At 41.7% G+C, this 13013-nt stretch overlaps 1 long non-coding RNA gene across 1 annotated transcript; it reads right to left on the reverse strand.

Moving 5' to 3' along the window:
- Window positions 1-354: 354 nt before the first annotated feature.
- Window positions 355-3199, reverse strand: LOC121085390. Its single transcript, XR_005827038.1, has 3 exons — window positions 3015-3199; window positions 2734-2925; window positions 355-1681 (listed from the first exon to the last, which is right to left on the reverse strand). It is a non-coding gene; the product is annotated as an uncharacterized LOC121085390 (long non-coding RNA).
- Between the last annotated feature and the right edge of the window lie 9814 nt (window positions 3200-13013).

Raw genomic sequence — 13013 nt, forward strand, 5'->3', positions numbered from 1 at the left:
ATAAATGTATCTCCTACAAAAAATCCCTTCTTTGTGCCCCATGTTGTTTTTTTTTAATCCTCCAAACCCATATCTAATCTAAAGGCATAAATCACTTTCTAAGATACAGTAAATTAAATGGGCGTGTTATGTTGCCTTTAACAGTTAGCTAACGAATCTGGTCATGGGCTTACTTAGCAATGTCTGATAGAAATTGTAAATGATGCCTGTTTTTATTGGAGCGAAGTAACATTTAAGCATAGGTAATACAGATGATAAATTTGCAACACTAGCAAACTGAAAAACACATGGGACCCGTATGTGTGCCAATTCAAATACAGCTTTATTAAACGCACTTGATTTTAAGCTACCTTTTAGTATTCCATTTAGCAGTTTAATGAGAACCAGTTATAACATAGCTGGGGTTTTTTCTGTGCCCAGAATTCAGCAAGCTACACAGCTGACACGCATATCAATTTAGGCAGACAACATCAGAAAATACAATGAAGGCCTTTACTGTAAGTAAATATAGGACATCTATGTGACCTTCTAAGCCAACACATTGTTTACACAGTCTGCTGAGAACATCTGAGGCAGAAGCTATCAGTGTTTCCTTGAGACCTTTTAGCATAAAGACTGTATCATGAATTAAAGAGCTCAAGCTGTTGACTACAAGGACTCCAGCGTCACTAGAGAATGGTACCTAGCAGTGTCCATTCTTACATTAACATCTGCAGCCATTGAAATGGCCACTTGCTCCTGAAGGCAGGGGAGCAGTCTATTATGGACATGTTACAGAGTCCTCTTTCAGCTACTGTTTCGCTGAAGTGCCAGGTGCAAAAGACATGCTCAAAAAGAGGCTATAGAAGAGGGTAATGGTCACATCGATTACAAACTGATAATTGCTCACTCACTATTTCCTTGGTACTCAGCTGACTAGCTGTTTCAGCAATTATTTTCCCCTTCTTTATTTCTGTTAGTGGTGTGCCCAATATTGGGGACTGTTTCCCTCTTTTATAGCTCTAACCCGCTATTGAAATCCTGGAAGTGTAATGTATAGCATTAGCTCTAGCATGTATGATTAATGTAATCACAAGCTTAGCTCTGGAAGGAATCTACCCTGTAGTTTACATTAGCTGTTAGACGACCCAAAATTCTCTCCTCTCCCCCACCCCTGTGCAAAGAACTGGTTACATGTTTTCACTTTTCATTTATTCTTACGATTTTGCTAAGTCTGGCGAAAAAGCTGACTGCCTGCCATTTTCCACATTCACAGTAACCTTATAGTTCTGAGTTCTGTTTTCAGATGCACTGGGATGATGAGGGTCACAGAGCACCATGCGTCTTTGTTAGCTTAGCTACTGCATCTGTGGCTGCCGATTTATATAGGTTAGAATACAACTGTTCAGAAAGATATTCACAACAGTCTGCAACCACCTCTTTTTCTTTTTCCTTCTTTCTCTTTTTTTTTTTTTTTTTGACAATTCTTCATCTTTTTTTTTTTTTCCGGATGAGATATTATGAGGAGTGACATCCTTTGTGTGAAGTAATCAAATCATTGCTTTTTAAAGATAGGCAAATTACCGCCATTCAATTTCTTTAGTTATTATTTCTTTTCTCAAGTAAGCAATCTCAGCTTACAGAAAGATTTCAAGATCAAATGCAAGTTGACTATATTTTATTTAGGCTCCAGAAATGTAGTCTGTTAAAAAAAAAAAAAAAAAAAAAAAAAAGAAGTTATAGAGAATTAAATTCCATGGCAGCATATACCAGTTAGTAAAAGAGGCTAAAAGAAACAAAACCTGCAATTTCTCTTTCTGAGAAGAAGAAAGTGAACTATTTGAAGAGGCCAATTATGGAAGCTGAGATCAATATAGCATTAAAAATCACTAAGGATGACATGACAGATGATGACAGATTATCATATGAATTAAATCTTTGCTAGAAGGAACAATTATCACAGCACCTATTAGAAGCTTTCTGTTGTGATTTCAGTACAGCAAATCTCCTCTTATCAATGAACAAAACCCTCAATAATACTGACTGGGGAAAAAAAAGCCATCAGATTCCCTACTGTGGTAAAGAAGTCGGGGAGCAGTGTAACAGATAAAGTGCCCACTAAAATGTGGCAGGTTGCAGGTGGGGAGCTGGAGATGAGAGTGATCAAATTATTTTTAACATATTTCTCTAGAAAATGAGGCTCCTCACAGTTATCCACAAAGCTGGTGATGTTCATGAGCCCAGAACAGTTTTCTTGATAGCTGCAAGAAGGCTTTGAGTGGCAGTAGCTACATACTATCATGCAAAATTTTAAGGTAAGGATGATATTCAGCCAGTGAATTAAGATGTTATACAAATCCCCATCAGCAACTGGAATCAAAAATTATTCCCTCCCATATAGATTAAGCAGAAATGAAAGGCAGGGGTCTCTGGGGTTGTTGCTTGTGCCGTTGGAAGTGGGAATGTTGAAACTCAGGAAAACACGGAGTCTATGTCCTGGCCTCCCTTGTTGCTAATGTATGCTAAATGTTTTATTTCTAACCTCAGAAATTCAAGACTAGTAAGTCTGGGGCAAGCTAATTGTCTAATCCTGTATTTCAATGTCATTCAGACACAAACAGAATTTTCTGTTTGAATCATTTATCACATTTGATAAGCATTATTAAATCTACTCTGGCTATATCGGAATGAGATGAGTCCACCCCAGACAAAGTAAAAGCAGATCCCTTTTCCACTACAAGCAGTCTCAAATACCTGCTGGCTCTGCAGGCAGGCATCCCCCTGCCACCCTAGGGTGGTCTGCTCGCTCTTGGCCGATGGGTTGTTACTTGCTCCTTTCAGTTGGAAGCGCTCCCTCCTGATGCAGCTCAGAAGCCTAGGAGAAACCAGCACCCCTTCCCCATCCTTTCAATATGGTGCTGTACAGAAATCCCAATCTGCACTTCCCTGTGAGGAGGAGAGTGTATACAGAAAACAAGTAGAAATGTTCTTGTGGTTATTGCACCCAAATACAGGGCAGGGAGCATGATCCTTACCTTGGAGCTGCCGTGCCGGCGGAGTGGGGCTCTTGGAGGGAGCCTGCGCCGAGGAGCTGGGCTGCATGGCAATGCCCCAGCCTGGCTGCTGCATTGTGTGAGTGCCCTAATTGGGAATGCCAGGTCTCATCCATCCAGCAAAGCGTGCTGAAAGCACAGTCGCCTGCCGGGGCTCGGGACTGTCCTACCCCGCTCCTGGCTGAGAAATGAACTGTAATCACAGCCAGACAGTATAGGGGACTACTTGCGGTGAGTACTGTATATGGCAATACGTGGGAAGGGTTTTAAGCCCCTTGTTGCAGTTAGAGCGAGTGCATAGGATGTTGTTCTGTGTTTTCTCTCTTTCCTGAACTTTTAACCTCATCCTACCTCTACCCATGCTCAAAATGACAGCCATCGAAAAGAGGGGGGGAGGGGGAATGCTTTCCATTCCTTTCTCTGTCTAAATATGCAAATATACAAATATGCTTAAACTAGCCATAGGCTTTGATACGGCTTTCTCTCCCACTGAGTGACTCCATCCTCCCAGCCAGTGTGGTGGGACCCATGAGTAAAAGGAAGATTATTTTAAGGTAAGGTACTTTATTGTAGGACAGATGCCAAAAGAAAGCAAGAAAGCACTTAGTTTTAATGCACAACGGTTTTACCAATGCTCTCGATTTTGAGGTAACATATGGTGTATTATAAGCTAAGTCATCCAATTGTATGTACTGACATCTCCAAAAAAGAAAACATTTTAAGGAGTATACCTTCTTAATGTTACTGGAGAAGGCTATTCACTTTCCAGTTCACTTCTTGCTGATTTGTGGATATTAAAAATGAAAAGCCAAAAATAGTTCTTAACTTTGCCAGAGAGATCCACATCAATGCATATCTGTCAGTACTACCCACTTAGCCTGTGGTTCCTCTGCATAACTCAACAGAAGGTCAGAGCCATTCTGAAAGGTCCACAATGGGAATAAGATGTGGTGACAGGCAGTGCTGAGGCGCCGGAGATGTCGACAGGATCTCCAAATATCCAATGGCCTCAGAAAACAGAACTCTGAGCTGTAGAAAGTAAATTTGTCTAATGTAGGAAAGGTAATCTTGCGTGAAATGGGTGCTTTAGACATATTCACGGGATTCTTGGAGATACTGGGGTGCCTAAGCATTTATGGGCTGCTGGGCTACCCCAAAAGCACTGAAGTTGCTGAGCAGCTGACTATCAAACTTTAACCCATCATATTTTTACAACTGAGAGTTGTTAAGTGGCAATCTTTTTATACTCCTCCAACAAATCCCATTAGAAAAGATTTCTAAATTAATTTTTCTCCATTTGGGATTTTCTCCTAGTAAGTATCTATGGCACTATATGGTGCATTTTAAGTGGAATAAAATTATTTCAATTTGTTCACTACTTTATTTCCCAAAGTACCTCATAGCTTGCAAAGAAAATAACAAAAAAGATAATCATTCTTGTTTTATATTTTTCAAGAGTAGAAGTAACTATGGCTTAGGTTAGGTTTGGAATTTATGAGCATATGCTTTGTAATCTGGTATCTACACTTTTGCCGTCTGCTCTTGCACAATTAAATGTATAATTAGGATTTTAGATGACACAGGCATAGATTTCCTGCTTTACCACAGACTTGGTTAATGACTTAAGTTAACTGTTCACTGGCTTCCCAAATGATATTCAGCAATGATGGGAGTCATTTCAAATTTCCAGAGTTAAAAATGGGATGTAACGGTAAATTCATCACATGCCACGAGATGCCTATGATTCTGTTAGCTGCCTGTGATACTGGCAACTAACAGAAAAGCAGCTAGAAAGGCTTGGCATGTTGAGGAAACTTAGAGGGGAAGGTTGACGTATTTGCCCTCAGGTGTGCACTTAAAAATCTATTTTTTGTCTACATGTTATTAATACTCTGTAGACCCACTGTGAAATAGCTAAAAAGTCTAGAGTTAACACTGAAAAAAAGAAATTTTTTTTGCTTCCTGGGCACTCAGATGGTAGCTTTAGTTAGCAGCAACTTGTTGAAACTGAGATCTTGTCTTGGTTAATGAATTGAAGCATAAGGCATACCTTTATTTTACATATAAAATCCAGTGGGGACATGACTTCATTTGTGGTTGCTGCCTCTAATGGAGACAGACCTGAAGGCATAGAGTTAGGTGCAAAATTTCTCACCACTACCAAGGGGTAAGGTCCTGCTTCCCCTTCACAAATCTCCTTCTTTGCCCGCTCTCTGCCCTGTTCTCCAGCAACTTCATTTTGGCACTACCACCCACCATGAGCAAGCTCGACTCCCCAAGCTGACAGGAAAGGCAGCAAAAGCGTGGGCAATTCTTTGCTGGTTTTGGCAAGTTAAATCTCTCAGCTAATGGACTCTGCCACAAGGCAAGTGTGGGAGGAAGGCAAGAGATGAAGAAGGAAAGAGGCAGAAGGCCAGACAGTGCAAGGAGCTGGGCAAAGGAGAGCAAGCAGGAGGTGATGGCAGTATAGCACGTGAAGCCAACAGTGGGGATGTGTGCTGCAGGTGGAGAAGTACCACCATGCTGTGCTCTGCCCAGCTTCATCGACCTGATAAAGGAGCCTCTCAGAAAATCTACAACAGTTCTTTTTTTCAAAAAGTTGAGTAATTTGGATCTGGGACAAAGAAAAAGGAAATTTTGGTTCATCCTGCAGACAGGATGTGGGTGTTTATTTTAGTGAGGGATATTTCTGTTTTTAAACAATTGTATGATACGCTTCTTCTTGCTATGCTATGGACTAAGGCAGCCATTTCTACCTCTTTTTGAAGCTACAACATTCTCCTTTTCACCTTCTGACTTAAAAGATGGTCCCTGGAAGAGGCCGCAGGGGAAAACTTAGGAACTGCATACAGGAAAGTGTAAGTGTCCAGCTGACACTCCACAAGTGTGATACAGATGTTTCAGATCATATTTATGTTCCACGAATGTGTATCAGATAAGCAGCAACTGAAGTGCAAAGTCCCGGATAGAGGGATTATACTGACATCCTTATGGCCTAGTCACCAAATCTTAAAAATGCATATTAGTATTTCAGTTGCTGTTAAAAGTGCTTTGCTTATGCTCTTATGCCATCAGTTATGCACAAAATATTTGTGTGGTGGTTCTTGCCAGGCCCTGATTTTTAGCTATTAGCAACACTTACATGCAGAAGTAAAATAGTGTAAGATCTTAAGGTTAACTTGGACAGTTTCAGGTAAATTAGGCTAAAGATCCTTCTCCATAGATCTAGTGGGTGGAAAATCTCACTAGCTTCCACCACAGTCTCCACAGAAAAATTGCTGGTTCCCTTTTGCTACAGAGATACTCACAAAGAAGTAAACAAGTACTAAACCACTCTCAGGTGCTGCCGTTTTACTTACTGGCCACGTTGCAATCAGAGGTGCATACATATAGTAGGGCTAGAGTTAATCTCAGGTCCTGATAGCAGTGGAGTACTGCTGACAGCAGCCAAATAGGCCAAGTCCTTGTCTGTCTCATTGCTGCAGAAAGTACCATCCCCCCCTCACCCATGACTTTAAACTTGATTTGGTATTCTGCCGTCGAACCTCCAGCTGTAATGCAGATGTAGCCTCCGAGAAGCCTTTTTAAAGTCCTTCTCCCACTGTCCTAGTACCTTTTCTTCAGGGTAGTTTGCACTACAGTCGTATCCTAAGCCAGAAATCATCCTCAGCATTTGCCTGGATGCCGCTCAGATGGCACACTTGGCAGACCTGGGTGACACTTCAGAGTCTCTGTAACATCTCAGCCCTAAAAACGGGTGAGGAGCAGGTGCAGAGGCAGCCGCGGGAAGTCACCTGCTGCTCTCTGGAGAGGCAAGCAGAAAGGGTACCCTGTGCCTTTTCCTATTCCCCTGAATTTACCCATTTGGTTTAGCCAAAGAAAATAACCTAGAGGCAGAAGGAAGGAGGAAACTGAGTAGCTGTTACTGAGACCATGGTAGCTAGCTGATTTAGTGAAGAAAAAGGCAAGATATGTTTATTTAAACACATAGTGGTAAAACACCACTGTGGGACTGTAATGTAAGTTGTATCATCAACACATGAAAAAACCCACAGCTGAGACACAGCTCTTTGGGGTCAGAGCCAAGGGAAGCTTCTGCAACAGTGCTCCAGTGGGGTTAGGGTGCTGCACTGGGAGGTGGCCCAGCTGTGCTTTCCCCATTATTCAAAACTTCACCCCAGTCAGCTGCCCGCCTCAGCAGGGGCTGGCACGGCTGTTTGCCCTCTCCTCACTCCACTCATGGACCCATAGAGCAGAAGCTGTTTTATCGAGGTCTCCAGGGCCATGAATTTTGCACATCAGGGCAGGTATAACTAAGTCTGTGGTACAACTTAAGAAATATATACATTGCAAGCTGAGTACTTGCCAAGGCAGAAAAACTCACCTGCAAGAAAGGGTTAAACTGCAGTTCATCACAGACATCTATGGCTCCAGGCCTCATTCGGAAGTGTGCAGGGCTCCAGTGCTCTGTTCAAGCACATGTCCATCAGACAAACTACCAGAGGAGGGAAAGCCAGCATTTGCAAAAAATATGACTGCCGGATTTTTCTGGGACATAGGATTCATGTGCTTCTCTGTGAGTTTTAAATTAGTTGGAATGTCCAACTGCTTCCTTTCGTGAGAAATCTTTTCTGACAAAAGCGTTGCTGACCCCTCCGTCTGCAGCTAGGAACGCTTTGAGTGGATACTGTTATGACGTATAGAATAGCTAATGACTCTTCTGTGTGCAGTGATCTTTTAATGAGCAGCAAGATCCTGGGAAGAATAAAATAATTCCTCCAAACCAAGAACTTAACTCACTTTGAAATTAAATCAGAAACCCCAAATGAATGTACTGGCTAATCTGTATGAATGTTCTGCCTAGGATGGATGACCATTTTGTCTAAGCATACTTCATTAACTGTATGACAGCAAACCCTACTATAGCTGGAGTACTTAAAATTTAAAGGGTCCAGTATTTCCCAGACATTTTATTTTTTTTCCCCTGAACCTAGGTCCTTACTAATTAAGGAAGTCCAGCTTTAGAGGTGGAGCAATACCAAAAAAGTACCAATAAAATTTTTAAAGCTCTCTAAAACATTTTAATACCTTATTTCATGTGGCATATACAGAGTTATGATGGTTTGTAAGGTATAAAGTTTTTTATTAGTGCTCCATTGGGAAGACGGCATAACTCAATCATTGCTTGCAACTCATTTAATGCACATCACCACAGCATTTGACTGGCATACTTATCACAAATTTAAGTCAGTAAAATATTTGCCTCAGCAGCCCATTACACACACAAAGAGAGAGTTAACTACAAACTAATTTAGGGAATTAGTGGCCGGTTACAAAACACAGCATAAACACACCAACTTTTCTACAGATTATGCCAAATTATCCGCAAAAGCTTGTAGGTCTCACAGTGTTTTCCCCAAAGAATGTGTAGTACAAAAATTGTAAAATCAAGTGACTTGTGCTTTAACATCTTTTTATGAAACAAATGGTAAAATGGATAGGGGAGGTATAACATTCATTTTTTCCCTCTCCCTTCACATCCTCTCTTCCTTCCCCAACATTTAGAAAATTTCACTTCAAAAAAATTAAGCAAGACTAGAAGGCTCCCCTTTTAAATGCCTGCTTCTTTCCATGCTTGCTGTCATCTGACAAACCCAGAGGTTTTAAAAGCTCAGTCGGCCTGTCCCCAAAGTGCACACTGATGGTGACACCACACATAGTACAGTCATTTCTCAGGTGATCATTGCTCTTGGTTTCCCGCTTACACAGGAGGCTACATGCAGAGGGGGAAATGGGGCAACTATCAGAGCATCCCAGATGGCATCTGTATGTGTCCAAAAGAGAAGAGAGGCTGGTCATCCTCTGTTATTCTGTATGTCATCAGCAGAGCATTGGGAGATTAGTTGTGTTTTAGGCTGAGAATTTCCTTTGAATTACAAAGTCTTGGTTAATAACCTCCTCCTGTTTATCATGGAACAAACAAAGATGGCTGTAGCATAGTGTTTTGTTGTCTTATGATATAGCATACTGATCTCCTATAATGAACTTGGAGCTTGATGTGTATGTCAATGGAAAAAGGAAAAAAAACCTGCTTTAACAGGAGCAGATTAAAGGCCCAGATACACCAATGTTTGTGAAACAAGGATTTCAATTTTGATCATCAGAGATTTAAGGAGTAAAAATTGCTTCTTCTAGTAACATTATAAGAACTATTTCAATCTATTCCTACTAATATTAGCCTGTACCAGTTGTATGTATGGAAGGCACATTCTTCAAGGCTACGTGTGACCATGATATGAAAAGCTGCTTGGTTGACATTAGAACAAACAAATGATCCCCTGGAATTGTTTTCATGGAAATGTGAGAAAAGCCTGCTGGTTACATCATTTACCTGAAATCTAGAACGCCAGATTAAAAATTGCTGTGCTGTCCAATTTGAAACAGGGATATGAACAATAGACTAGAGAAATGTGATAACCATTGGGGCTATAAAACCAGTCTTGCTCTCACTTGGATGTTTAATTATTTATACAAAATAGAATATTCCCAATAAGAGACTAAAAACTTGGCAACCGAGAATAAAAATGTATTATTCTTTGACATCCTTTTGAAAATCTATCTACAACTGGCTGGAGTATATGCATTTGAAAATTGCAGAGTTGCAAAAAATTCCAGTGCACTGAACATGCTCCATCCTCATACAGCTCTGATGTGTCAGCTGGGTTGATCATATACCTTCCCAGAGCTGCAAGAGAGGTACAGGTCTCCCCTGACATTACTTGATATTTACTAGACTGGAAAAAAGATTGTGTATGAATTTAACATATTGTTTGCCATAAAACAGAAGGAGGAAGAAACAGCCTAGTTAATGTTGAAAGCTGCAGATTTTGAAAGAGGCAAGAATAAACAGGTGAGTAGATGAATGAGATTTGTAGGAGTCAAAGGACAGTGGGAGAGCTTAGAAATAGAAGAGTGATTTTAAAAAGGCAATAGCTATGAACATTCCACCACTGACTAGGAATTAAGTAACCATCAGAGTATATTTCTCTTCTCTATCCCTTAGTAGCTGGTCTACAAAGGGCACGATATCCTACTTCATTTTATTCATGAAGCTGGGAACCCAAATCTGCTGTAGACTTCTGCTGGGGAACATCAAGGTGTTGTTGGGTTTTCAGTTTTCCTTTTTTCAAAAAATGGGCAAAAAACAAGGTAGATGTTACCAAAACAGTTGAAACATCATAAAATCTCAGGCCAATTGCTTCAGCCAGAATGACAACAACCTGAGAAACTTCAGGATTCTCTTGTATATCCCCAACTATAGTTGTAAACTTGCATGTAACCCATGCCTTATTAAACGACACCTTAATTTGAGAACTTAGAAGTGCTTTGAACACTTGATCATTGAATCTAAATGTTCTTTTAACTTCTTTTAACTTCCTTCTTAAAAAAAACATCAAAGTACAAAACATATTTCAAAGAGCCAGTCTATCAGCAGTTAATAGCTCGGTTCTGTTGTGCATACGCAGGCAAAATCCTCACTGAAGTTAGTTTCTAAGTTCAGAGAGTTCCTTTTCACTGGATTGCTTTAAAGAAGTATGGAATTGCTGTCCCAGAAAGTATATGGCTCAAATTAAATTGCTACAGCAGTTAGGTTCAGGGGCTAGAGCCCGGGGACTTGTGGGATTTATGACTCAGTGGGTCCATCAAAGCCATATGGTCTGGGAAGTTAAAGAAAGCCATTGTAGATGTGGAATAATATTGGTGGCAAGGCAGGAATCTTGGGTGCCACTGTAGTGATTTAGAAGCAATGCAAAGATGGCCCTGGACTTAGACTTCCAGAAAGCTTCACATTGTGCAGAAGCTGTATGGAAATCATATAATCATTTAGGTTGGAAAAGACCTTTGAGATCATCAAGTCCAAGTTAACCCAGGGCTGCCAAGTCTATCACTAAACAATGTCACTAAGTGCCATGTCTACATGGTTTTTAAACACTTGCAAGGATGGTGATTCCACCACGTCCCTGAGCAGCCTGTTCCAATGCTTGACCACCCTTTCAGTGAAGAAATTCTTCCAAATATCTAATCTAAACTTCCCCTGGCACAACCATTTCCTCTTGTCCTATTGCTTGTTATCTGGGAGAAGAGACAGACACCCTCCTCGCTGCAACCCCCTTTCAGATAGTTGTAGACAGCGACAAGGTCCCCCCCCAGCCTCCTTTTCTCCAGGCAAAACACCCCCAGCTCCCCCAGCGGCCCCTCATAAGCCTTGTGCTCCAGCCCCTCCACCAGCTTCGCTGCCCGTCTCTGGACACGCTCCAGCCCCTCAATGTCCCTCCTGCAGTGAGGGGCCCAAACCTGAACACGGCACTCGAGGGGCGGCCTCACCAGTGCCCAGTGCAGGGGGACGGTCACTGCCCTGGTCCTGCTGGCCACACGGTTTCTGACACAAGCCAGGGGGCTGTTGGCCTTCCTGGCCACCTGGGCACACTGCTGGCTCACGTTCAGCCGGCTGCCGACCAGCACCCCCAGGTCCTTTTCCTCTGGGCAGCTTCCCAGCCGCTCTGCCCCAAGCGTACAGTGGTGCTCTCTGCAAGGTTACTGCTGCTCCAGCAAGGCAAGTGTCTCCATTCACTTAGCAAAGAACAGTAAGGGACCTCATCCTCTGGCCAGGTTTTGGCCTTGAAGGCTGACAGGTCCCTCTAACTAAGGGTACCAAGAGGTGCCTGTAAAAGGGAGATAGGTGTCCTGTTTTCCCCAGCTGTGCTCCACCATCATGAATGTCTTTCAGGGAAGTTGGATATAGCTAGAATTTGTAACGCCTTCAGCTGGGAGGATAGCTGCAGCTGCTAGGATGCTACCTTATGACTGCCTGCACCTACCTACTCTCCATCTCTACTGGAAATAGCCTCTTCCCACTTTTGCTGTTTAGATCTAAGGTTGTTGGAATAATGAATGGGGAATTAGTCCTAATCCAGTATATTACGCCAAGCACATGGTGAAAGTGATTCAACATATTAGCCCAAGGCTATGATGAAAGTGAGCTTTCCCTCCTACGTGGGACTGTGAGCTGGACAGATGAAGTGTGGACCCACTGTAGTTTCTCCCTGCAGGTTGCTGCCCAAGGCAGCTGCCTGTTCTGCCAGTTCTCTACCTTCGCCCTGGAAATTCCTGGGTGAAGGAGGCAGTTTCGTCTCTCCTTCAGATCAGTAACTCCTAGATAGATTCCTCTGCAGGTCTTTGCTTAGAGAGTAACTCTGGGTTTCATGTGTGTTTCACTCAGCAAATCATATTTAAATCCATAATATGAAAGTGATGCTTACAATATGAGGACAGATACACACTTCCATGGTAAGCAATGGCTCTTTGCCATTTTACACCATGGAGAGCAATTTATACAAGAGAATCAATTCAATTAACAGATACAGAAAACTCACGTTCCTTGTGTAAATTATGAATTTTTTCTGAAAATCAATTTGCATGTGATCTTTTCTATTTATTAGAATGTGAGACTAATGCAAATATATGTTATTTTACATATATCATCTATAATACATGTTCTTATTTTGGGGAATTTGTACTTATTGTATAACTCTTCCCGAATGACTCAGTTTGGAAGCGCTGCTTTCATAAAGACCACGTCTCTGTTTATGGTCTTCTTCAATGCTCAAGTTAAAGAACTACTTGGGAAAGACAGTGAACACTTGCAGTCAGATGGATTAAGCAGGATCTTAACTAAAAATCAGCTTTGAAGTTGGCAACATCTTCTGCTCTACAGCAGAAAGCTCTGAGGAAGCTTTTCCACAGTTGCAACAATATCCGCTTTAGTACAACAAATACTTCCAAAGTCATATTATTTTGTGATATGTTTGTCTTTTTGGCTAATGGTGTGGGGATTTTGTTTGCTTGAACTGGTCATGGTGCTTTTGTTAAAGTTAACTGTGGACTGAGGGTTGTGCTGCACAATAGAGAACTACTCCACTT

This window comes from Falco naumanni, chromosome 3 (assembly GCF_017639655.2).
Source record: "Falco naumanni isolate bFalNau1 chromosome 3, bFalNau1.pat, whole genome shotgun sequence".
NCBI classification, from domain to species: domain Eukaryota; kingdom Metazoa; phylum Chordata; class Aves; order Falconiformes; family Falconidae; genus Falco; species Falco naumanni.